This window comes from Mus caroli, unplaced genomic scaffold (genome assembly GCF_978045245.1).
Source record: "Mus caroli unplaced genomic scaffold, Mus_caroli_1 scaffold_7, whole genome shotgun sequence".
NCBI lineage: Eukaryota > Metazoa > Chordata > Mammalia > Rodentia > Muridae > Mus > Mus caroli.
Window position 1 is genome coordinate 88,637,038 of NW_028227262.1, and position 26,426 is coordinate 88,663,463.

Genomic DNA, 26,426 nt, shown 5'->3' on the forward strand with positions numbered 1-26,426 from the left:
GCTTTTATTTGCAACTGTGCAAGCAAATTGGTTCCTGTTCCAGTGTGTCATAAAACTAAACTCAGGGGACACAGTTATGTTGCAATTAACCCTATAGGAGGAACAACAATATGAACGAACAAGTAAACCTCAGAGCTTGTGTCTCTAGTTGCATATGTAGCAGAGGATGGCCTAGTCAGTCGGTCAACAACAGGATGAGAGGCCCTTGGTCTTGGGAAGATTACATACCCCAGTACAGGGGAATGCAAGTGCCAGGAAGCAGGAGTGCATGGGCTGGGGAGCAGGGCATGGGCAGGGTCTAGGGGACATTCCGGATAGCATTTGAAATGTAAACAAAGAAAATATCTAATAAAAAAAAGTGGGTCAAAAATGTAAAAAAAAAAAAAAAAAAGAAAGAAAAAGAAAAAAAAAAAAAGAAAAGAAAAGAAAAGAAAAGAAAAGAAAAGAAAAGAAAGGAATGTTTTCCCCCGATAAACATTTTACATACCTAGTGCTCCTGTCAGATTCAGGTCATAATTCAATTCATTAATAAATTTGACTTCAAAAAGGATGGTGGTGTTTGAGACAAAATGTATCTCAAGATACACATTACTTGGCCCTGGTAATGATTAAACTTTTCTTTATAAGAAGGCGATATAGAGATTTCTATTTATTTATATATTTACTTACTTTTTCTTTACTTTTGAGATTTAATATTGTTATATCATTTTGAATCTTCTCTTTCCCCCATCTGGGTGTGTTCACATCCTCACTCTCCTTCAAGTTCATTGCAAAGTTTTTACTGATTATCATCATATGCTTATATTTATTGTATTATAATATGTTATATTTTATACCATACAAAATATGTATTATTTTATATGAAATAATTTAATAAATAGGAAAAAAGATATTTATAAATATAAACCTTTCAATTCATATGTTACTCAGATGTATCTCATATTTGTTTTACTTATATTTTAAAAACATTGTAAATTCTTTCATAATAATCCCATTTATCCTTGCATACTACACTATATTTTATCAGTTCTGCATTATATTATTGAGTCAGGGAGACATTTTCTCATCTTCTAACATGTAACTAAAAAATACAGCATATGCCTGTATTATAACAACTTTATCAAAACATGTATTTAAATGTTTATTTTTGTTGTTTTGTGCCATCTAGCACGATTTGCTCATATTTTCATCTTTTTACATACTGCTGAACAACAGATAATGTTGATTTTGCTCACTTCGTGGTATGCCTCCCACATACGATGGATGAAAGTAAATTTTTGGAAAATGATGACTAGCATGACGCAGACGCCAGGTTCCAGGTATGAAATTAGTCTCCTCGATTTTGGGACATTTTTTTTTGTGGAATATATGCCCTGTAAAATGAGACAAAGTGGACCGTTTATTGACTAAAAAAACCTCTTGATAAAGATCACATTCCATACAGAATATGTAAATAATGCAGTCAATCATGAATCAGTGATACTCACATGAAAATGAGCAATAATGGCGTCGAGGTTTATCAGCCCAAACTGTGTGTAGTTGGCATTTCCCATTTTTCCTAAACAATACATATTAAAAAATAAACAATACTCATTTCATATTTACCATCACACATCTCTTTGTCAGCAAATAAAACTTTTCTTACCTGACATAGAATGTCATACTCATGACTTTGTATTGGTTAAAATACTTAACCTCACGCATCAGTATCCTCATTTGGCTATTTTCTTCAGTTATACTCATATATTTGCCTGCTAGATAGATGGTATTGAATTTCCCTGAAAACTAAAAATTAATATGAATAAAATTCATCAGTCAGAGCATATGAGTTTGAATCCACACATGCACATGTTTTTGCATAATATCGTGTAATTTCATTTTTGAGAGATATCTTATGGCCTTCTCGGTATGACATTCTCACAGTGCACCATGTAGACAACCACCAACAAACATAAAATGATAAAATAAATTTACTAGAAATTTATGATAAATCAATGGTTATAAAAGTAACTTATAGATGTTCAAGTAAAGAAATAGAAAGTATTTAACATTGTGATAAAATATATAAAATGTGCTATCAGCATTATTGTATATTTCTGATTATACCTTATAATTGCTAAGGTATTAAATTGCCTAAGGTTTTAAAACTTCTTGTTTTAAAACATATATACATATATACATGATAATAGATTTATATCATGAAGAATATGATTAAGAAAAAATTGTAAAAAATGGTTATAGTTTCTGATTAGGAAGATGAAACAAACAAAAATGTAAAATTAAAATATGTAATAAATATTCACATATTAACTTAATTCAAAGAAAATAAAAGGGAACAAATCATAATTTGATATCAAAAGACTTTGTATGGCAAGTCATTAAGATAAATTTTCCTCTTAGAAATCACTCTAATCACATGAGAAAAGAGTGCAAATTGTACACTTTGTGTGACTTGTCCCTGATTTCTATATTTTTGCTACAACAGTCAATTCAAAACCTGTAGTCATGGGTATACACCCACATACACAAATACATACACACACAAACATACAAAATCAAACTTCAAAAAATAAGTCCCTGCTTTGGAGATATTACTGGATTATAATTAATATCAATATTGTCACAAATATTATCCATAGTACAAGGACTCGAAAAGTGAGAAATCTGTTCTTAAAATACATGATATACAATGTTTTTGCCCTGCAGATATCAAATTGATTTTGTTTTTATTATGTTAATTAAGAATCATCCCTGAATTAGTATAGAACAGAGAAACATTTAATGCAAATGTATAGTGACTTTCAACTATGAAAATAATGTTAATTATGCAAAAGTTTATAAAGCCAAGGCATTAATAAGAGGTTTGGTTTTTTTGTTTTTTTTTTTTTTTGTTTTGTTTTGTTTTGTTTTGTTTTTGTTTTTTTTTTACACTTTACCCAGGGAAAATAAAATTAGGTAGTTCAAATGAAATAATTATAACCTTTAACTAAAACAAATAATGTTTAAAGACAGGGAACATATTTCAAAAACACAACCCAAAAAGGGACCAATATATTCATAGAATCACCCTGTTTGTCAGGTGAAACAGTGATAAATTCACCACAGCCACTTCTCTTCCTGCATAACTCCCAAAGAGCCCGGGCTTTTACCGGTAAGGGTTTCTCAGCAGCAGAAACTAAACAGGCTAGAAGAAGGAGAAGAAGAAACATCATCTTCCTTCTGAAGCAGAAGAGTAGAGTTGTTCAGCACAAGTGAAATGATGAACTTAATAGGTTCACAATGCTTTTCAATGTGCACAGTGTGCAATGAACTGCTAATTCATGTGAAAAAAATTTTTTTCAGAAGAATTTGGCAGACTCTGTGACAGATTATTATGTGTCAAACATTGCTTTGTTCTTAACCATGGAATTAGAATTCAGTGGAGTGCAAGATAAATGTTCATGAATTGTTGACATTTAGAAAAATATTCAAGAAGACTAAGCTGTATTGGTGACATTGCTACAACAATACAACAGTGACTAACACAGCCAGTGAACTTCGAAAGATAATAAAACACAAGTTTGAAAATCTCACACAATAAATTGATGAATTTGAAACATTTTTGGGTACAATGCATTTTTCATGGAGGGGTATTATAATTTTAAAAAAAATTTATATAGATGTATACTGTAACTTGGTCCTAGACACTTTTGCATTCTCTTTTTAGATTCCAAATATTCTCTCCCAAATATCTCATATCTTCCTCTCAACGTCATTGTAAGGGGAATTTTGCAATTTTGGTTTCTTTAAAACACACAGAAATATTATAAGAATGTGCTTTTGGTTAATGCCAGGTATGGACCTACTTGAGATTATCCACAGAAACTGACTTTTATTTTCCTCATCATCTATCAGGGTCATGATTTTTTTCAGCTGCAAATCGTTTTTGCAGATGTGTGATATTTGGGATTCAGGACATTCTCAGGAAGTTTACAAATTTGAAGTTTGTGAGAGGCCAGGTTGGGTGATAGCCAAGCTTTGCTCATCTTGGTTCTTGGTTATTCAGTGTGTTTTGCTGTGTTTTTTTCAATTGTGTTGCTCAAAGATGAAACAAGAAATAAAGAAGTTAGATCGAGGTTCTCTAGTTTTCTCTCTCTCTCTCTCTCTCTCTCTCTCTCTCTCTCTCTCTCTCTCTCTCTCCTCCCTCTACCATTAGACTCTCCTGTTATTGTTAGAGGTTTGTAAGGGTAAAGCAAAAAGGTGGACAAGTGTGGAAGAAAGAAGAACCCATAATCAAAGACCAGCTACACATTTTTCCCCCATGATATCCAGTTACAGTTTCCCATAAGTGAGCACATGTGGTATATTAGTCAGGGTTCTCTAGAGTCACAGAATTTATGGATAGTCTCTATATAGTAAAGGCATTTATTGATTACTTACAGTCAGCAGCCCAATTCCCAACAATGATTCAGTAGTAGCTGTAAATGAAAGTCCAAGGATCTAGCAGTTATTCAGTCCCACACAGCAAGCAGGTGAAGGAGCAAGGGCGAGACTCCCTTATTCCAATATCTTTATATTGTCTCCAGCAGAAGGTGTAGCCCAGATTAAAGGTGTCTTCCTCCACACCTTTAATCCTAGATGAAAGTTGTGTTCCACTACACTTTTAATCTCAGATGACCTTGATCTTGGAGATTTAATCTTCTGGAATCCATAGCTACTATGCCTCAAGATCTCCATACCAAGATCCAGATAAGAAACTTCTATCTCCAAGCCTCTAGATAAGGGTGACTGGTGAGCCTTCCAATTCTGGATTGTAGTTCATTCCAAATATAGTCAAGTTGACAACCAGAAATAGCCACTACAGTACAATAACTTTAAAAAGAATTGAAACATAAATACATAATAGATTGTAATAAAATATAACCTTAAATTTGTACAAATATACAAATTATATACCAAAAAAATAATTTTGCTTATTGGTGCTCTTTGGCATAAATGTAGAGTGAATAATGTATGCTTTAACATACCATTGTTATATCCTTTTCTTTTCCTTTCATCCCCAACCACCTTATGTATAGATCAGAGAAAAATAAGGAAAGACAAAAGAAAAGGGGAGAAAAATTTCCCTGAATATAACCTACTTTACCTTGTTTCTTCCCTGACAAGGACCATTAACAGTTCATTAAGCAAAAGATCAAAAACGACCCAACTTGCTTTTTGGAAATGAGGCATTGTTCTCTTGAAATTGCTTCATTCTATAAGCTACGGATGTGGGAGTAAGTGTGGGATATAGCTTTCTTTTGGGTGCCCAAGAAAATTAAGATATTGCCGAGTCTTAAGAAAGCTAGCTGTAACATGGAAAGAATGCCAAAAAAGAGGAACGCTCCTCCATTCCTGGTGGGATTGCAAACTGGTACAATCATCTGGAAATCAACCTAGGTTTCTCAGAGAACTGGAAATAGATCTAGCTGAAGACCTGACTATACCATTTCTGGCCATATACAAAAATACCACACCATGCCACAAGGGCACATGCTTCACTATATTCATAGCTGGCTTATTTGTGATAGCCAGAAATTGGAAAAAACCCAGATGTCCCACACCTAAAGAATGGATGCACAAAATGAAGTTCATATCACAGTGGAATACAATTTAGCAATTAAGACCCATACATCCTGAGTTTGGCAGGCAAAAGGAAGGGACTAGAAAATACTATACTGAATGAGGTATCTCAGACCCAATAGTACATGCATGGTATATACTAACTATTAAGTTGATATTAGCCAGAAAAGTACAGAATACTCAAGATAAAATCCACAGAACCCAAGGTTAAAAAGCCAAATGGCCCAAGTTAGGATGCTTTAACTTTAGTTGCAAGGGGGAAGGTATCAAAGGGCAAATGCAGGAAGGGAACTATGTGGGAGAAGGGAGTAAAAGGGCCATGAGAAAGGTGAACATGATAAGATATTGGGCTTGAAGGGAGCAGGAGTGAAGTCACAAGGGCCAGATGAATGAATGGAAATTTATAAATGCTTGGTTCCGGGACTCAGCCGAACTTAGGAACTTAGTCTGCACAGGTGAGAGTGTGCACCACAGAAGCGGACAACTTCTGGGGCAGGCAGGAGCCACAGAGCCACTGAGGCAGCACCCTTTTTGGGCCTCAGACATCTGGCCACCCTCCTGGCCAGAGGACAGGTGTCCGCCTGGCTCAGAAGCCCTCTGCCTCAGGAGCAGCGGGCACCAACTTGGTTCCGGGACTCAGCAGAACTTAGGAACTTAGTCTGCACAGGTGAGAGTGTGCACCACAGAAGCTGACAGCTTCTGTGACCTGCCAAAGCAACACAGCATCTGGGAAAGGTCCTGTTTTGGGCCTTCTTCTTCGGCCAGGAGGAGGTCCAAAGGCAATATATCTGTGCACCTTCCCTGTAAGAGGAGAGCTTGCCAGCAGAGAGTGCTCTGACCACTGAAACTCAGAGGAGAGAGCCTTTCTCCCAGGTCTGCTGATAGACGGTAATCAGAATCACCAGAAGAACAATCTATAAACAGAGTCAATTATAACAACTAACTCCAGAGATTAGCAGATGGCGGAAGGTAAACGTAAGAATCTTACTAACAGGAACCAAGACCACTCACTATCATCAGAACCCAGCACTCCCACTTTGCCCAGTCCAGGGCACCCCCACACACCCGAAAAGGTAGACCCGGATTTAAAAGCATATCTCATGATGATGGTAGAGGACACCAAGAAGGACTTTAATAACTCACTTAAAGAAATACAGGAGAACACTGCTAAAGAGTTACAAGCTCTTAAAGCAAAACAGGAAAACACAACCAAACAGGTAGAAGTCCTTACAGAAAAACAGGAAAACACATCTAAACAGGTAATGGAAATTAACAAAACCATACTAGACCTAAAAAGGGAAGTAGACACAATAAAGAAAACTCAAAGTGAGGCAACAGCCAAACTCTCAATTACCATAAATGGAGAAACCAAAGTATTCCACGACAAAACCAAATTCACACATTAACTTTCCATGAATCTAGCCCTTCAAAGGATAATAACAGAAAAAAACCAATACAAGGACGGGAACCACGCCCTAGAAAAAACAAGGAGGTAATCCCTCAACAAACCTAAAAGAAGACAGCCACAAGAACAGAATGACAACTTTAACAACAAAAATAACAGGAACCAACTATTACTTTTTCTTAATATCTCTTAATATCAATGGTCTCAACTCCCCAATAAAAAGACATAGACTTACAAACTGGCTATACAAACAAGACCCAACATTTTGCTGCTTATAGGAAACTCATCTCAGAGAAAAAGATAGACACTACCTCAGAATGAAAGGCTGGAAAACAATTTTCCAAGCAAATGCTTTGAAGAAACAAGCCGGAGTAGCCATTCTAATATCTGATTAGATTGACTTCCAACCCAAAGTCATCAAAAAAGACAAGGAGGGGCACTTCATTCTCATCAAACGTAAAATCCTCCAAGAGGAACTATCAATTCTGAATATCTATGCTCCAAATACAAGGGCAGCCACATTCATTAAAGAAACTTTAGTAAAGCTCAAAGCACACATTGCACCTCACACAATAATAGTGGGAGACTTCAACACAACACTTTCACCAATGGTCAGATCATGGAAACAGAAACTAAACAGGGACACAGTGAAACTAACAGAAGTTATGAAACAAATTGATCTGACAGATATCTACAGAACATTTTATCCTAAAACAGAAGGATATACCTTCTTCTCAGGAGCTAGAGAAAGCACCCAAGGAACTAAAGGGAACTGCAACTCTATAGGTGGAACAACAATATGAACTAACCAGTACCCCGGAGCTCTTGTCTCTAGCTACATATGTATCAAAAGATGGCCTAATAGGCCATCACTTGAAAGAAAGGCCCATTGGACTTGCAAACTTTATATGCCCCAGTACAGGGGAACGCCAGGACCAAAAAGGGGGGTGGGTGGGTATGGAGGACTTTTGGTATAGCATTGGAAATATAAATGAGGTAAATACCTAATAAAAATGGAAAAAAAGGAAATTCATAACCTCTAGAGGTGGGAAGTTTTGGGTTGGGGGACCACTAGAGTGTACCAGAAACCTGGGATGTGAGAGAATTGCAAGACTTAAAGGAAGATACCTTTGATGACATACAATAGTGGGAAGAGTACAATCCTCTTCCCGTAAAAAGACAGGGCACCAAGTGAAGGAATGAGGTTGCCATCCCACAGTCAAAAACTCTGACACAGAGTTGTTCATGTCTAAAAAAAAAACCACAAGAGCAAGCCTGAAGAAGAGATTTGGAAAAAGTTATGCAAGAAACAAATTGGTTGAGAAAAAAATTGGGGGAAACACCCCTTTACAATAGTCACAATTAATAGGAAGTATTTTGGTGTAACTTAAACCAAGCCTGTGTATGATTTGTATGACAAGAAATTAAAGTCTTTGGGGAGAAACATCAGAGAAGACCTCAGAAGTTGGTAACATCTTGCATACTTATGAATGAATAGGACTAACTTAGTAAAAATTACCATCTAACTAGAAGAAACCTACAGATTTGATGCAATCCCAATCACATAATACTTCAAATGCATAAGAAGAGAAATTCTCAACTTTAAGTAGAAAAATGAAAATTCAAGGATAGCTTAAATAATTCTCACTATTAAAGGAACTTTCTCACCATTAAAGGAACTTCTGAAAGAACACAATTCCAGAACCCAATATGTACTACAGAGGAGAAAACATGGTAGTGGTACAGAGATAGCCAGATTAATAGAATTCAATTGAAGATCAAGAAATAAAACCACACACCTAAGGACACTTGATGCTTTACAAAGCAGGCAAAATCATAGAGTAAAAAAATAATCAATTTTCTGGAATCCAGCTTCTTGAGTTTTTTTATGTATGTTGGATTTTAGTCCCCTCTCAGACTTAGGATTGATAAAGATATTTTCCCAATCTGTTGGTGGCCTTTTTTGACTTATTGACAGTGTCCTTTGCCTAACAGAAGCTTTGCAATTTTTTGACAATTTGTCCATTCTTTATCAAATGGCACAAGCAATTGCTATCCTTTACCAATACTAAATCCAATGGGGGTTAATATCCAATATATATATATATATATATATATATATATATATATATATATATATATATATAAAACTCAAGAAGTTGGATTCCAGAAAACCAAATAACCCTATTAAAAATGGGGTACAGAGCTAAAGAAAGAATTCTCAACTGAGGAATACTGAATGGCTGAGAAGCACCTGAAAGCAATGTTCAACATCCTTAATTATCAGGGAAATGCAAATCAAAACAACACTCACACAATTCAGAATGGCTAAGATCAAAAATTCAGGTGACAGCAGATGCTGGCAAGGATGTGCAGAAAGAGGGACACACCTGCATTGCTGGTGGGATTGCAAGTTGGTTCATTCACACTGTAAACCAGTTTGGCAGTTCTTCAGAAAACTGGACATAGTACTAGCAGAAGATTCAGCAATATCTCTCCTGGTCATATACCCAGAAGATGTTCCAACTTGTAATAAGGACATATGTTCCACTCTGTTCATAGCAGACTTATTTATAATAGCCAAAATCTGGAAATAACACAGATGTTCCTCAACAAAAGAATGGATAGAGAAAATGTGGTACATTTACACAATGGAGTACTACTCAGCTATTAAAAATTGAATTTATGAAATTCTTAGGCAAACTAATGTATCTGGAGGATATCATCCTTAATGAGGTAACCCAATCACAAAAGAACAAACTTGATATGCACTCTCTGATAAGTGGAAATTAACCCACAAACTTAGAATATTCAAGGTACAATTTCCAAAACTCATGAAACTAAAGATGAAGTTTGTTCCTTCTTATAAGGTGGAACAAGATACCCATGTGCCTTAGTTAGGGTTTCCAAGGCAAGTTTTTTTTTTAATATTTTTTTATTACATATTTTCCTCAATTACATTTCCAATGCTATCCAAAAAGTCCCCCATACCCTCCCCCCCCACTTCTTTACCCACCCATTCCCATTTTTTTTAGCACTGGGGTTCCCCTGTACATACAAAGTTTGCAAGTCCAATGGGCCTCTCTTTACAGTGATGGCTGACTAGGCCATCTTTTGATACATATGCAGCTAGAGTCAAGAGCTCCGGGGTACTGGTTAGTTCATAATGTTGTTCCACTTATAGGGTTGAAGATCCCCCCAGATCCTTGGGTACTTTCTCTAGCTCCTCCATTGGGAGCCCTGTGATCCATCCAATAGCTGACTGTGAGCATCCACTTGTGTGTTTGCTAGGCGCCTGCATAGTCTCATAAGAGACAGCTATATCTGGGTCCTTTCAGCAAAATCTTGCTAGCGTATGTAATGATGTCAGCTTTTGGAAGCTGATTATGAGATGGATCACTGGATATGGCAGTCTCTAGATGGTCCATCCTTTCGTCACAGCTCCAAACTTTGTCTCTGTCACTCCTTCCATGGATGTTTTGTTCCCAATTCTAAGAAGGGGCACAGTGTCCACACTTTGGTCTTAATTCTTCTTGAGTTTCATGTGTTTTTCAAATTCTATCTTATATCTTGGGTATCCTAAGTTTCTGGGGTAATATACACTTATCAGTGAGTACATATTGTGTGAGTTCCTTTGTGATTGGGTTACCTCACTGAGGATGATGCCCTCCAGGTCCATCCATTTGGCTAGGAATTTCATAAATTCATTCATTTTAATAGCTGAATAGTACTCCATTGTGTAAATGTATCACATTTTCTGTATCCATTCCTCTGTTGAGGGGCATCTGGGTTCTTTCCAGCTTCTGACTATTATAAATAAGGCTGCTATGAACATAGTTCAGCATGTGTCCATTTTAACGGTTGGGACATCTTCTGGATATATGCCCAGGAGAGGTTTTGCGGGATTCTCCTGTAGTACTATGTCCAATTTTCTAAGCAACCTCCAGACTGAATTCCAGAGCGGTATTACAAGCTTGCAATCCCACCAACAATGAAGGAGTGTTCCTGTTTCTCCACATCGTCGCCAGCATCTGTTGTCACCTGAATTTTTGATCTTAGCCATTCTGACTGGTGTGAGGTGGAGTCTCAGGGTTGTTTTGATTTGCATTGCCCTGATGATTAAGGATGTTGAACATTTTTTCAGGTGCTTCTCTGCCATTCGGTATTCCTCAGGTGAGAATTCTTTGTTCAGTTCTGAGCCCCATTTTTAATGGGGTTATTTGATTTTCTGGAGTCCACCTTCTTGAATTCTTTATATATATATATATATATATTGGATATTAGTCCCCTATGAGGTTTAGGATAGGTAAAGATCCTTTCCCAATCTGTTGGTGGTCTTTTTGTCTTATTGACAGTGTCTTTGGCCTTGTAGAAGCTTTGCATTTTCATGAGATCCCATTTGTCAATTCTTGATCTTAAATTCTTGATCTTACAGCACAAGCCATTGATGTTCTATTAAGGAATTTTTCCCCTGTGCCCATATGTTCAAGGCTTTTCCCCACTTTCTCCTCTATAAGTTTCAGTGTCTCTGGATTTATGTGAAGTTCCTTGATACACTTAGATTTGACCTTAGTACAAGGAGATAGGAATGGATCGATTCACATTCTTCTACATGATAACAACCAGTTGTGCCAGCACTATTTGTTGAAAATGCTGTCTTTCTTCCACATGATGGTTTTAGCTCCCTTGTCAAAGATCAAGTGACCAGAGGTGTGTGGGTTCATTTTTGGGTCTTCAGTTCTATTCCATTGTTCTACTTGTCTGTCACTATACCAGAACCAAGCAGTTTTTATCACAATTGCTCTGTAGTAAAGCTTTAGGTCAGGCATGATGATTCCACCAGAGATTCTTTTATCCTTGAGAAGAGTATTTGCTATCCTAGGATTTTAGTTATTCTGGATGGTTTTGCAGATCACTCTTTTTTTTTTTTTTTTTTTTTGCCTGTGAACAGTATTTACTGAAACAGTTCATAACACAGAAAATCTGTCTGAAGTGTACAGTTACTGTCTCACACAATGACAGATCCATTTGCAAAGACTAATATGAATACAATAAATATGAGGTTTACATACTAATTTATACACAGAAACTGCCCCACAGCCGTAAAAATTTATATTTAACAGTGCAACATATCATTTACTCATCTGATTTATTTGACAAATTTCTACTAAACACAACTACCTGGTTTTCATATACATATATAACATTGTATGTATATAGATATTCAACCATCTGTACAGATTCTAAACATAAAACTTCTAAAAGGCACAATTGTCTATACAACATATACAAAAATGGTTGGGGCTAACACAAAACAACAATTATTGGTCAAAAGTTCATGATTGCACAGAGATTAGTCATGAGTTTATGTTGAAAAAATGTGCTTTAAGGAAAGGAGGGTTTTTCAAAAAAACCTGTTATAAAAAAAATCAGTAAAAAACAAACCATTAGGTTGCTATGACAAGCCTGTCCTAGTCATCATCGCTGCTCACATCGCTGAAGTGTACAATGGGCTGCCTGTGGGGCACTGGGGGCCTGGGGGCCGCTCTGTCTGTGGGAAGTGATGGAGGGGCTGAAGTTTCAACTTTCTGTAAAGCTTCCAGTGTGGGTGCTGGCTGTGCCTGCGCAGGGGAGCGCCCAGGCAACACGTGACCCGCAGAGGGCCCCTTCGTGGTGTCCATTTTGGTTGAGCCTTCAGGCCTTGCGTGGTCCGCTGAGGGACCTGACATTGTTTGTGGGGTTTCCTGAGGGCCTTCGGGTGACCCCTGTGGAGGCTCAGCACTGTGTCCCTGGCCTGCGGGCATCTGCAGCTCCATTGCTTTGCTGTTGGGAGCGGCCCTCTCGGGAGTCCCCGTGGTGCCCACAGCCACCGGGCCAACGGAGGGGATCAGGGTGGGCAAGGCGATGTTGAGGATTTGGAGTCCCTGAATGTGTGCAGGTGGGACGGGACTGCTCTGGGCGGGCGCATTGGCCAAAACCTGGAGCCCCACTGCGTTGAGGGCCAGGCCCGGGGGGGGGGGATGCCCCTGCGGGCCAACGGTAGCGCTTGCCAGGCCCAGCAGGTTGACTGTTTCCATCCCCAGGGACGTAAGCGACTGCAAGGCTGGGGGGCTTAAGTTCTGCAGGCCTGGCACGTGGATTTGGCCTATGGGAATACAGGGCACCACACTGCTCAATTCCGCCACTCCGGTGGGGCGATTAGGAGCGCCCGAAGCTTCAGTGATGGTATCCCCAGAGGTGCCCACGGTTCTGTGAATAACACTCACAGCGGGGATGGTCAGTTGCATTGGCCCAGCCTGTATGGGTACAAAAGTGGAGTAGGTGAGGCCGGCAGGCACCACATGGATTCCTCCTACGGGAACCATGTTGTATGGGGTCCTTGACTGCTGCTGGGAATGCAAAGGGAGATGGCTGAACAGATGTGTCTGCGGGGAAGGCAAGCAGGGAGGTGGTTGCAAGATTATTTGTTGCTTCTGGTCTTGACTGTCAGGGTGAGGTGAGGCTGAGGAAGAAATCCTGGCGGCCTGCTGAGGGTTGAGCTGGGCTACAGCAGGAGGCAGTCCCACAGATGTTGAATCCTGTACTGTAGCCACAGGGCTTCCAGCGGCAGGGTTTCCAGCTGCAGGACTTCTCAGGACATCGGATTCATAGGAATGCACAGACAGCTGATGACTGGGGGACCTGGGGGTGACTTTGGGGGACCTGGGGATGTCGGCAGGAGGAGCCTGCTCATGCTCATCCTTCCCAGTACTCTGCCTGGCCTTTGCTGGTAAGTCTGTCCTGTTAGGGTCACTCTGCACTGTGCTCAGAACAGTCATCTTGGTGAGCAGTGCTCTAGGTAGAATGTCCATTGGGTCTGTATGTACCCCTGAGAAGCAACTGGAAACTCTAAGCTCCTCCTCGACACTCCCAGGGTCCTGAAGGCCACTTCTGGATGGGAGATGCTGTGGGCTCGCTGTGACTGAGGGTGCTGCTGAGAGGCCAGACTCTGCTTGGCTGTCGTCATCGTCCTCTTCGTTGTCATTATCATCCTCATCTGGGCCATCAGACTCTTCAAGATCATATCCAGACCGCTCGCATCTGAATCTTTGCTTTTCATCTGATTCTTATGTGTCCTGCTCGTCTATCAAGCCCACTGAGACGCCTAAATCCACACACTTCTTACTGTGCGCCTTGGACTTCATGTGTTTTGTCAGGTTTCCTTTCGTCTTGAAGGAGAAGTTGCAGTAGGAGCAGTGGTAGGGGCGCACGTCTGTGTGGGTTCGGATGTGCTTCTTTAACATACTAGGCTTCTTACAGCGTATTCCACACTCTGCACAAATGTACTTCCCTCTTCCCCTGCCTCGCACATACATGTAATCCTCATTTGACTTGTATCCTCCGTCAAATATTTTAATTCTTCTTGGTTCACTTTTGATTAAGGAATTTTCTTTATCTTGCTCACTGTTAATTTCAGAGTCATCTTTATTGCTGAATTCAACTACTGTGGCCTTTTGATTACCTAATGCTCTCTTGCTTAAGTTGTTTTTCCACTTGCTTGAATAGACCTCTAAATCTGATTTTGAATGGGTGGTTATTGCTTGGCAATACAGTGACTTTCCAGTCTTCTGTTTAGAATTAAGAAGAGAAAGAGCAACTTTTGTAGGCAAACCAAGTGGATTTGGGTTACTGGAGCTTACGGTCCACCCTGTATAGGCTGAAGTTTTCTGGTCATTCTGAGCCAACGGCAATGCCTTCTGTCTCAGCAGGTAACACCATGTAAAGCTGGTTGCAGTCTTGAGGCTGGGGAATGACGGCTGTTGAGTGTCTGAGCTGCTCACCAATGAAAGACCAGACACTACAGGCTGCCTCTGCCCTTAGATGACCTTGTTCTCTTCATTTCTAACCCCTGGCAACCCCTTTTCCTGGTTGTTGTCTATAGACTTCAAAGGCAAAACACAGGCACTTTCCGATGGAGCAGGGAAACTTCCCACTGTAGGAGTCAGAGACGTGGACAACTTGGTGTTTTTAAACTCCTGCAATTCATTGACATGGTCTGTGACTGCAAACGTAGAGGGTCTGGATGACAGATTATCAGTTGGTAAAACTTGAGTCAAATTAGCAGCATTATTGCTGCTCCTTCCAGAGGCAGAGCAAGCATCCTGTTCCAGTGCCGCTCCTTCAAGGGGCTCTGTAGTACAGAGCTGCCTTACCAGAACTGGCTTCTTTTGTTTATGGCTCTCATTAGCTCTTGAGCTTGACAGCTCCAGCGGTCTTATGTTTGTGCTACAAACAGCTCCGTTCTCATCTTTAGCCCGCTTCTGATGCTTTTCCATGGCAATGTCTAAACTATTTGCTGGGGAAAGCATCCTTTTACTCGAGGCTGAGGATTCTTGTTGTGGGGAGAGTCTACCAACAGACGCCTTCTGAACCGTCGGCGAGGATTCTGAAACTGGAACATTTTGGCCCATCTCTGGGAGAACAGTTTTGCATGCAAGATCCTTCTCTGGTGTTGGCAATGCATTTTGGAGATAGTTCTGTGATTTTGGCATGGAATTTTGTTCTTCGCTGACTGGCACTAGACTTTGATTAGTTTGGCAAATTGGCATGTTGGACAGATCCTGGGTCACTAAGATCTGTGGCAGAGATGTGACAGGAGTGAAACAGTCCACTGTCACATTCCTCTTTTGGGGCACAGGAAGCACAAAGGAGGGCAGCTGCTTCTGCAGCCCCTCATCCCTCGGGAGCCCGAGCTCCAGCGGCGGCAGAGGGCAGGGTTTAGCCACGGGATCTGCTGCTTTGGCTGACGGTGCTTCTGACGCTGGGCACGGATCTGCTCCAGCTTGACCTGGAAGAACTTGATTAGGTGAAGAACGCAGAGTAGGAGCAGAGCAGCCCTGGCCTGAAGTGAAGGCCTGACACTGAAGCTGGTACTTGGGAGCAAAGCTACCATCCCCTGTCGAAGACACACATGCAGTGGGTGCTGCATCTGGTTTGCCACCCTGTGCAGACACTGGCAGAGGCAGTGGTGTGTTTTGGTGACTAAGGGGTGTATTGGTTTTGTTTAATAAATGGGCACCAAAAAGTTGTTGAGGAGGAAATGTGTCCGTAGAGCTGGAACTTGAAATTTCTGCCTGAAGATCTTTAGCCAGGGCCTGGGGGTGCACAGTATGTGCAGGGCAGTCTGCAGAAGCCATATCGGGGAGCCTCGGAGCCTGAAACGGCACTGTGTTCACACTCGGAAGAACAATGGTTTGGAGAGCTGCTGCACTGCCAGGAGAGAGGTGACTATCTGAAGCTATGTTTAAAGATATCTGCCGAATCAGGGGACCTCGCCTCCGTTCTAGAAGTGGAACGTGTCCAGTGCCCCCAACAGCAGATGGGGAGTAGGAGGGCTGTGATTCAACAAGTGCTGGCACCACGTGGGAAGGAGCAGTGCTCCTGCAGTCGAATGACTTACTTCTGAAATCAGAGACCTCCATCAGTGTAGGCACGGAACTGATCTGCTCTGACGCTGCCCGCCTCATTTCCCGGTGACTTCCGGGGACACTCAGTGTGCTTGAACCCAGTGGAATCAAAAGAAACTTGGCTTTGTTTGGAAAGTCAATTTTGGGGGCCAGCTCTACTTTAGAAATGTCTTCTAGGTCTAGGGAGGCGGAGAAGCTAGATGCATGGGATAAGCTGCTTTCTCTGCTGAGACTCTGGGACAGAGTGGACTCGAAGCTTGACTCGGTTGAGGAGTGCTCTATCTCAGCCAGCCGAAGTCTTTTCTTTTTAGGTGGCAGCTTTTCTGTTGGCAGCTTTGATAAGGTTTCACTACGCTGAGGCCATGTGAACTTCTCTGACTTTTCTTCGTCGTGACTCTGGGCTTCCAGGTCCCGATCTGGCTCTTCAGTGACCAGAATTTCTGGGACCTGGATGTTGAGCTGCCGGACAAGTCTCAAGGGCTGCCCTAACACATACCGCTCACTTGGAATCTTTCTAGCACTTTCCCGTGGCTCTCCTCTAAGGGCATGTGACAGTGTTGTCTGATGCATGGCATCCTGAGGTGGGTGGCCTTCCTCTGGGGCCATCCCTATCACTTTCAGGGCCCCAGGCATCCCAGCTCTGCCTATCTCCTGTAAAGAAAAAGTGATGCCCCCTTCTAAGGGCTCCGGTTTGTCAAATGAACTGGGCCTGCTCAGGGAGTTGGTGTGCTGGATGACAGAGATGCCACCCCCTTGTCTCTTCACCTCCATCTTGTCCTGAGCTGCAGAATTCAGCTGCTGTTCAACCATGGGGCACTGCTTCATGGGCAAGTGCCGTTCAGGGACCCGGGCCACAAGCTGGACAGGAGAGCTCTGCAGCTGGACGCCTCTGTGTGCCTGGTCAGCTGCCATGGCAGAGGCATGTTTGGATGGACTGGGAGAAGTCCCTGGGACCTGCTGCAGCTGAAGGGTGTCAGAGCTTTCTGGAGACCGCCCACTCTCACGTGGCTGCAAGTCCTCATCATCACCTACGCTTTTCATCTTCCTCCTTTTTCTTATCTGGGGCGTCTGCTCCCACACAGCTGTGGGAGCAGCAACTCTGTAGTGGAGAACCTGGGGTTGTGCCCCACCAGGTGCCGGGCCGTGCTCTGCCTCTCTCACAGCTGCCTTTGTTTTGGGCCCATGTAACTCTGAACAGTAAAATTTCTTATGATTCTCAAAATTCTCCAGTTTCCGATACCTATTTCGACAGGTTTCACACTCAAACATGGTCCCTCGTCCTTGATGTGACTTCTTCTTCTCTAGGTGAGGGGTCTGCGCTGCTTTGTTCTGTACTGGTCCAGCCTCACTGGAGGATGGGCACCCTTGACAGCTCTCATCCACAGACTGCCCAGAGCCTGGAACATGACTCTCACTGGCTGTGGAGTCTTCCACTGCAGCCTGTCTGACCAGGGGACGGTGATGGCCACTTGGGGGTATGGATGGGTTGGGTCCTAACACAAAGACATCATCATACAAGGTGCCAATTTTATCATCAAATGACTGGCTTCCTCTGAGAGGGGGAGGGGGAGGAATTATATTTGCAGGGATTGCTGAATAGCCCGTGGTTGGCATGGAGTTACTTCTCGTGATAGGCAGGCAGTCCAGGGAAGGGACAGACAGGAGGAACACCTGCTTTGACTTCTCGGTCGGGGTGAAGGGGGACTTTGGTATATCAGAGCTGGAGCTTGTTCTCCGTCCCATCCGTTTTAGGTCAAACTGAAAGGAATCTTTGAATATGTATGATTTGGGGGAGTCAATGCTTCCCCGTCTAGAAAGTGAGGTTCTCTGGGGCTTCACGCTATCCAGTTGCTTATCATCGACCAAGGCTTCATTGTCTGAGATCAGCTTGGAAATCCTTTCCTCCAGAGTTTTGGTTGCCAAGGGTGGGCGCATCTGGCCTGTGACGACTGATGACTTCTCTCCGGTAGCCAAAGCAGAAGGTGCTGGAGCACTGATTCGAGGCCCTGGGGCTCCACTGTTCTTATCTGGGTCTGGGTCCATGATTGGAAAAGTTCTGGCAAACGGAGTGGGAGGACTCACAGCTTGATCAGCACTCTCGGACCGTGAAAAGTAGCCAGAGTCTGTACTTCCTAAGCTCCGGGGACTCAGCAGCAGCTTCCCCTGCTGTTCCTGGGGGTCCTCTGTGGCCTGCTGTCTCTGGAGCTGCGCATGTGCTGTTCCACTGTGAGAATCTGGCTTCCCTTCTGACTGACTCACATCCCCTTTCTGATGGCACGACTCATCCATCTCTAGGGATGACACACTGGCTGAATGTGACAGTATGCTTGCAACATGAAGGTCCCTCGGGCTCTGTGGACTAGGAAGTTCAGGATTGGGATTGGCCACCTGAAGACAGTCAGTTTTCAAGGGGGGCATGCTTACTGGATGGACCACAACCTTTGGTAACTCTGTCAGGGCTTGTGACTCTGAAGGTCTGTCCTGTGAAGAGAAGCCACGGACCACATGATCTGAATTGCTTGGTATCAATTTGGGTAAAGCTTCAGGATTCGATACCGTCTTCATTGTTTGCACAGGTTGCAGGTCCTTGACACATGGGTTGTTCTGTCTCCTATCTGCAAGCCCCTCTTCATCGCTCTCCCCACTGTCTTCAATGACCGAATGGACACTAAGTGCTTTGGGGCACTCTTGGGATAAGAACAACCCCCCAGCCTCTGGTTGTAAGACAAGGCCCAGTTTGATGGTGTGTGCATGGGATTTCTTGTGCTTATACAGATTACTTTTAGTCTTAAATGAAAACCCACAAGTCACACAGGGGTAGGGCCGCTCTCCAGTGTGGGAGCGGATGTGCTTTAAAAGCACGCTGGGCTTTGCACATGCTCTATTGCAGTACTCACAGATATATTTGCCTTGTTTTTTTGGCTTCTGATCTCGAAGAAGGAGACTGCACATTTGCTCTACACTTTGACTGACAACAGAAGCAACATGGGTTGAGCTGTAAATTGGCCCCGGGGGCGACTGTGTGGAACTGGCAGGGCTTACTGACAAAGGTGACAGAGAATCCATTTGCTGGTGTGGAGGAGTGACCTGAGTTCTAGTGGAGGGAGAAGTGAGACCTACAGTGGATGTCACTGCTGCATTATAGATCGGTTCAAGTTTAGTGCTCTCAAGTGTGTGCAGGTTTGTCAGTGAGCCTGTGAAGCCCAGGGGCCCCGGAAGCTGCTGATTCTGTTGGCTAAGTTTGGGAACAAGGTGATCCTGTGAGCTGTACAGGTGAGAAACACACTGAGCTGCCACTTGTTCACTCTTCTGAGTGGAGGCCACATGTACTGGGTACGAGGTACACGGAGGACACGGCGATTCGACAACCAGTTCTGGGGACATAGCATTTGGGGCATCCAGGGAGCTGTTCTTTAATTTAGAAGGGGATCTTACAGTTTTATTTGGTCTCAGTTTTTCTGTCTTAATTGCACAAGATGAGCCCTTTTGTGACAAGGTGCTTAGTTCTGGCTCCATTGCTTTCAGTAAGACATCGAACGCGGTACTTGTATAGGAGGGGGCGTGGCGCTACAGCAAGGAGAGCTACATTCACTATTGTCAGTCCTGGCTTTAGTGGACGAGTTGCTGGAGTCCTGCTGCCCATCAAGGCCACTGAGCCTGGCTGGGTCTGAACCCTCCGATCTCCATCTCCGCAGTTCTGACCGGTGGTGAGGAGATGAGGCTTTCTTTGGGGAGACCGAGTCTCCAGATTCTGAGGATTCAGCAGTCATCCCTGGTGTTTCTCCATTTTGCTTGGTAAATTGCCTCCCCTGTTTAGCAGGGACACAGTTGTGTTTCTTATGAGACTCTGCTACGCTTGGGAGGACACTGAACGGTGGCTCTTCTGGGTTTTGCTTGTGTTTTGTCTGAAGAGGACTCCTCAGGGGGATTTTGGTATTTTTTTCAGGTGATTCTCAGCAACAATCTTTTTTCGTTTCACACCTTTAAGAGACTCAGAAGTTCCTTTGACGCCAGCCTCTAAGACTTCTTTTTTGGAAACTTCTGCCCCATTAAGCTCTTTTTGTGCTTCTTCGATTTTGTCAAGAGGGTAAGATCAGCACAGCAGAGGCCTGAAGCATTCTTCCCTGAGGCTGTTCCTGACATTAGCTCAGTCAGTGCCACAGTTCAACCCAAGGTAGGCTGCGAATCAGCAAGTCCACTGCCACTGCCAACCCTTCTCACTGCAGACAAAGAGAAGCCGGAGCACAGACGAAACAGCCCAACCCATGAATCCAGTTCTCCTCTGAGATTTCTGGGATGAATCTGCTTCGTGCGAGGCATTTTCTTAGATTTAAGAGCTCCCTTTTCTTCTTAGAAACTGTTGGAAGAGCAGGTTACAAAAGGCTGGCTCCATGTACTCGTCGGCCATCAGTTAATCCACATGATGTAACAGCTTTGTGCGACCCGGTTTTGCAGCCTCCAGCCCCCCTGTCCCTAGCTGTCCAGCCCACATTTAAATCCGCTGTGGAGAAGTGGTTATTTTCAAAGACGACAGCACCACCGTGGGGACTAAGACCAGTGATCTACCATTCTTTCTCAAGAAAGAAATACATACTCTCCCGGGTGTCCATGAGGACGGCTGGCCCCGCGCGTGGGCGGGACGGCAGGGGATCCCCGGGGCGGCCGGGCAGGGGCTGCAGCGGGAGAGCGGGCTCCTGTGAAGCCAGCCTGGGGCCCCCTGCCGCCCCGCCCGCCTGCCGCCCAGATCACTCTTTTTAATTCCTTGAAGAATTGAGTTGGAATTTTGATGGGGATTGCATTGAATCTGTAGATTGCTTTTGGTAAGATAGCCATTTTTACAATGTTGATCCTGCCAATCCTTGAGCATGGGAGATCTTTCCAACTTCTGAGATCTTCTTTAATTTCTTTCTTCAGAGACTTGAAGTTTTTATCATACAGATCTTTCACTTCCTTAGTTAGAGTCACGCCAAGATACTGTATACAATTTGTGACAATTGAAAAGGGTGTTATTTCCCTAATTTCTTTCTCAGCCTGTTTATTCTTTGTGTACAGAACGGCTATTGACTTGTTTGAGTGAATTTTATATCCAGCTACTTCCCTGAAGCTGTTTATCAGGTTTAGGAGTTCTCTGGTGGAATTTTTAGGGTCACTTATATATACTATCATATCATCTGCAAAAAGTGATATTTTGACTTCTTCCTTTCCAATTAACATCCCCTTGATTTCATTTTTTTTGTCGAATTGCTCTGGCTAGGACTTCAAGTACAATGTTGAATAGGTATGGAGAGAGTGGCCAGCCTTGTCTAGTCCCTGATTTTAGTGGGATTGCTTTAAGCTTCTCACCATTTACTTTGATGTTGGCTACTGGTTTGCTGTAGATTGCTTTTATCATGTTTAGTTATGGGCCTTGAATTCCTGATCTTTCCAAGACTTTTATCATGAATGGGTGTTGGATCTTGTCTAATGCTTTTTCCGCATCTAATGAGATGATCATGTGGTTTTTGTCTTTGAGTTTGTTTACATAATGGATTACATTGATGGATTTCTGTATATTAAACCATCCCTACATCCCTGGAATAAGACCTACTTGGTCAGGATGAATGATTGCTTTAATGTGTCCTTGGATTCGGGAAGCGAGAATTTTATTGAGTATTTTTGCATCAATATTCATAAGGAAAATTGGTCTGAGGTTCTCTTTGTTGGATCTTTCTGTGGTTTAGTTATCAGAGTAATTGTGGCTTCATAGAATGAGTTGGGTAGAGTTCCTTCTACTTCTATTTTTTGGAATAGTTTGTGCAGAACTGGAATTAGATCTTCTTTGAAGGTCTGGTAGAACTCTGCACTAAACCCATAAGGTCCTGGGCTTTTTTGGCTGGGAGACTATTAATGACTGCTTCTATTTCTTTAGGGTATATTGGACTGTTTAGATCGTTAACTTGATCCTGATTTAACTTTGGTACCTGGTATCTGTCTAGAAATTTGTCCATTTCGTCCAGCTTTTCCAGTTTTGTTGAGTATAGCCTTTTGTTGGAGGATCTGATGGTGTTTTGGATTTCTTCAGGATCTGTTGTTATGTCTCCCTTTTCATTTCTGATTTTGTTAATTAGGATGTTGTCCCTGTGCCCTCTACTGAGTCTACCTAAGGGTTTATCTATCTTGGTGATTTTCTCAAAGAACGAAATCCTAGTTTGGTTAATTGTTTCAATAGTTCTTCTTGTTTCCACTTGGTTGATTTCACCCCTGAGTTTGATTATTTCCTGCCGTGTACTCCTCTTGGGTGAATTTTCTTTCTTTTTTTTTCTAGAGCTTTTAGATGTGTTGTCAAGCTGCTAGTGTGTGCTCTCTCCAGTTTCTTTTTGGAGGCACATAGAGCTATGAGTTTCAATCTTAAAAATGCTTTCATTGTGTCCCTTAGGTTTGGGTATGTTGTAGCTTCATTTTCATTAAACTCTAAAAAGTCTTTAATTTCTTTCTTTATTCTTTCCTTTACCAAGGTATCATTTAGAAGAGTGTTGTTCAGTTTCCACGTGAATGTTTGCTTTCCATTTTTTATGTTGTTATTGAAGATCAGCCTTAGTCCATGGTGGTCTGATAGGATGCATGGGATAATTTCAATATTTTTGTATCTGCTGAGGCCTGTTTTGTGACTAATTATATGGTCAATTTTGGAGAAGGTCCCGTGAGGTGCTGAGAAGAAAGTATATCCTTTTGTTTTAGGATAAAATGTTCTGTAGATATCTGTTAGGTCCATTTGTTTCATAACTTCTGTTAGTTTCACTGTGTCCCTGTTTAATTTCTGTTTCCACGATCTGTCCATTGATTGAAAGTGGTGTGTTGAAGTCTCCCACTATTATTATGTGAGGTGCAATGTGTGCTTTGAGCTTTACTAAAGTGTCTTTAATGAATGTGGCTGCCCTTGCATTTGGAGCATAGATATTCGGAATTGAGAGTTCCTCTTGGAGGATTTTACCTTTGATGAGTATGAAGTGTCCCTCTTTGTTTTTTTTTTTTTGTTTTTTTTGTTTTTGTTTTTTTGTTTTTTGGTTTTTTTTTGATAACTTTGGGTTGGAAGTCATCTTATCAGATATTAGAATGGCTACTTCAGCTTGTTTCTTCATAACATTTGCTTGGAAAAATTGTTTTCCAGCCTTTCACTCTGAGGTAGTGTCTGTCTTTTTCCTTGAAATGGGTTTCCTGTAAGCAGCAACTGTTGGGTCCTGTTTGTGTAGCGAGTCTGTTATTCTATGTCTTTTTATTGGGAAATTGAGCCCATTGATATTAAGAGATATTAAGGAAAAGTAATTGTTGCTTCCTTTTATTTTTGTTGATAGAGTTCGCTTTCTGTTCTTGTGGCTGTCTTCTTTTTGGTTTGTTGAGGGGTTATTTTCTTGCTTTTTCTAGGGCGTGATTTCTGTCCTTGTTTTTTTTTTTTTCTGTTATTATCCTTTGAAGGGCTGTATTTGTGGAAAGATAATGTGTGAATTTGGTTTTGTCCTGGAATACTTTGGTTTCTCCATCTATGGTAATTGAGTTTGGCCGGGTATAGTAGCCTGGGTTGGTATTCATGTTCTCTTAGTGTCTGTATAACATCTGTCCAGGCTCTACTAGCTTTCATAGTCTGTGGTGAAAAGTCTGGTATAATTCTGATAGGCCTGCCTTTATATGTTACCTGACCTTTCTCCCTTACTGCTCTTAATATTCTCTCTTTATTTAGTGCATTTGTTGTCCTGATTATTATGTTTCGGGAGGAATTTCTTTTCTGGTCCAGTCTATTTAGAGTTCTGTAGCCTTCTTGTATGTTCATGGGCATCTCTTTCTTTAGGTTTGGGAAGTTTTCCTCTATAATTTTGTTGAAGATATTTGCTGGCCCTTTAAGTTGAAAATCTTCATTCTCATCAACTCCTATTTGTTTGGTCTTCTCATTGTGTCCTGTATTTCCTGGATGTTTTGAGTTAGGATCCTTTTGTGTTTTTTAATTTCTTTGATTGTTGTGCCGATGTTCTCTATGGAATCTTCTGCACCTGAGATTCTCTCTTCCATCTCTTGTATTCTGTTGCTGATGCTCGCATCTATGGTTCCAGATTTTTTTCCTAGGGTGTCTATCTCCAGCGTTGCCTCACTTTGGGTTTTCTTTATTGTGTCTGCTTCCCTTTATAGGTCTAGTATGGTTTTGTTCATTTCCATCACCTGTTTGGATGTGTTTTCCTGTTTTTCTTTAAGTACATCTGTTTTGTTGTGTTTTTCTGTTTTTCTTTAAGGACTTGTAACTCTTTAGCAGTTTTCTCCTGTATTTCTTTAAGTGAGTTATTAAAGTCCTTCTTGATGTCCTCTACCATCATCATGAGATATGCTTTTAAATCCGGGTCTAGCTTTGCGGTTGTGTTGGGGTGTCCAGGACTAGTTGGGGTGGGAGTGCTGGGTTCTGAGGATGGTGAGTGGTCTTGATTTCTGTTAGTAGGTTTTTTACGTTTGCCTTTCGCCATCTGGTATTCTCGGGAGCTAATTGTTATAGTTGTCTCTAGTTAAAACTTGTTCCTCAGGTGATTATGTTAGCCTCTATCAGCAGACCTGGGGGACTAGATCTCTCCTTAATTTCAGTGGTCAGAGTACTCTCTGCAGGCAAGCTCTCCTCTTGCAGGAAAAATGCCCAGATATCTGGTGTTCCAAACTGCCTCCTGGCAGAAGTTGTGTTCCACTCACCAGAAGTTTTAAGATACTGTGGAGGGTCCTGTGAGGACCTTCAGGGTGTCCTTAGACTCCCCGGACCAGGAACCCCAATGCTGGTGTGGACCAGAAGCGACTTGTGCCCCTGATCAGGCCGGGTTATCTCCTTAATTAATTAATGCAGTCTCATGTCCCGTGTGATTGGATTGGAGCAGACTCTGTGTTCCACTCACCAGAGGTCTTCGGATCCCATGGGGGATTCTCTCTGGGGCCTTTCGGGTGTCCACAGACTCCCTGGACCAGAAAACCCCGTTCTGCAGTGGACTTGAAGGGACTTGTGTCCCAAGGCAAGTCTTAATAAAACAACATTTAATTGGGGCTGGCTTACAGATTCAGAGGTTCAGTCCATTATCATCAAGGTGGTAGCATGGCAGTATCCATGCAGGGATGGCACAGGTAGCGTTGAGAGTTCTACATCTTCATCCAAAGGCTGCTAGTGGAAGACTGACTTCCAGGCAACTAGGGTGAGGATCTTATACCCACACCCCCAGTGACACACCCATTCCAACCAGGTCACACCTATTCCAACAAGGCCACAGCTTCAGATGGTGTCACTCCTTCAGATGGTGCCAGTCCCTGGTCCAAGGATATACAAATCATCACACCATGGAAGGAGTTACAGAGACAAAGTTTGGAGCTGAGACTGAAGGAAAGACCATTCAGAGACTGCCATACCAAGGGATCCATCCCAGAAACAACCAGCAAACCCAATCACTATTGTATATACCAACAATATTTTGCTCACAGGACCCTGATATTACTGTCTCCTTTGAGCCTATGCCAGTGCCTGGCAAATACAGAAATGGATGCTCACATTTGTCTATGGATGAAACACAGGATACCCAATGAAGGAGCTAGAGAATGTACCCAAGGATCTGAAGGGGTCTGCAGGAGGAACAGCAATACGAACTAACCAGTACCCTGAGTGCTCCTTTCTCTACCTGCATATGTAGCAGAGGATGGCCTAGTCAGCCATCAATAGGAGAGGCTCTTTGTCTTATGAAAATTGTATGACCCAGTATAGGGAAATACCAGGGCTAGGAAGTAGAAGTGGGTGGGTTGGGGAGCAGGGAGATGGGGGAGGTATAGGTGATTGTCTGAGAGGAAACTAGGAAAGGGGATAGCATTTGAAATGTAAATAAAGAAAACATCTAAATAAAAAAATGAAATAGAAGTGCAAAACTAGTAGTTAAGCACATGTAATTACATTATTAAGTCTAATGACTTAATAGATGTGTTCCTCCTCTTAC

General features: G+C 42.2%; 1 pseudogene; it reads right to left on the reverse strand.

Annotated features, from left to right (window-relative positions):
• Window positions 1-12,453: 12,453 nt before the first annotated feature.
• Window positions 12,454-20,545, reverse strand: LOC147003971 (zinc finger protein 40 pseudogene; annotated as a pseudogene).
• Between the last annotated feature and the right edge of the window lie 5,881 nt (window positions 20,546-26,426).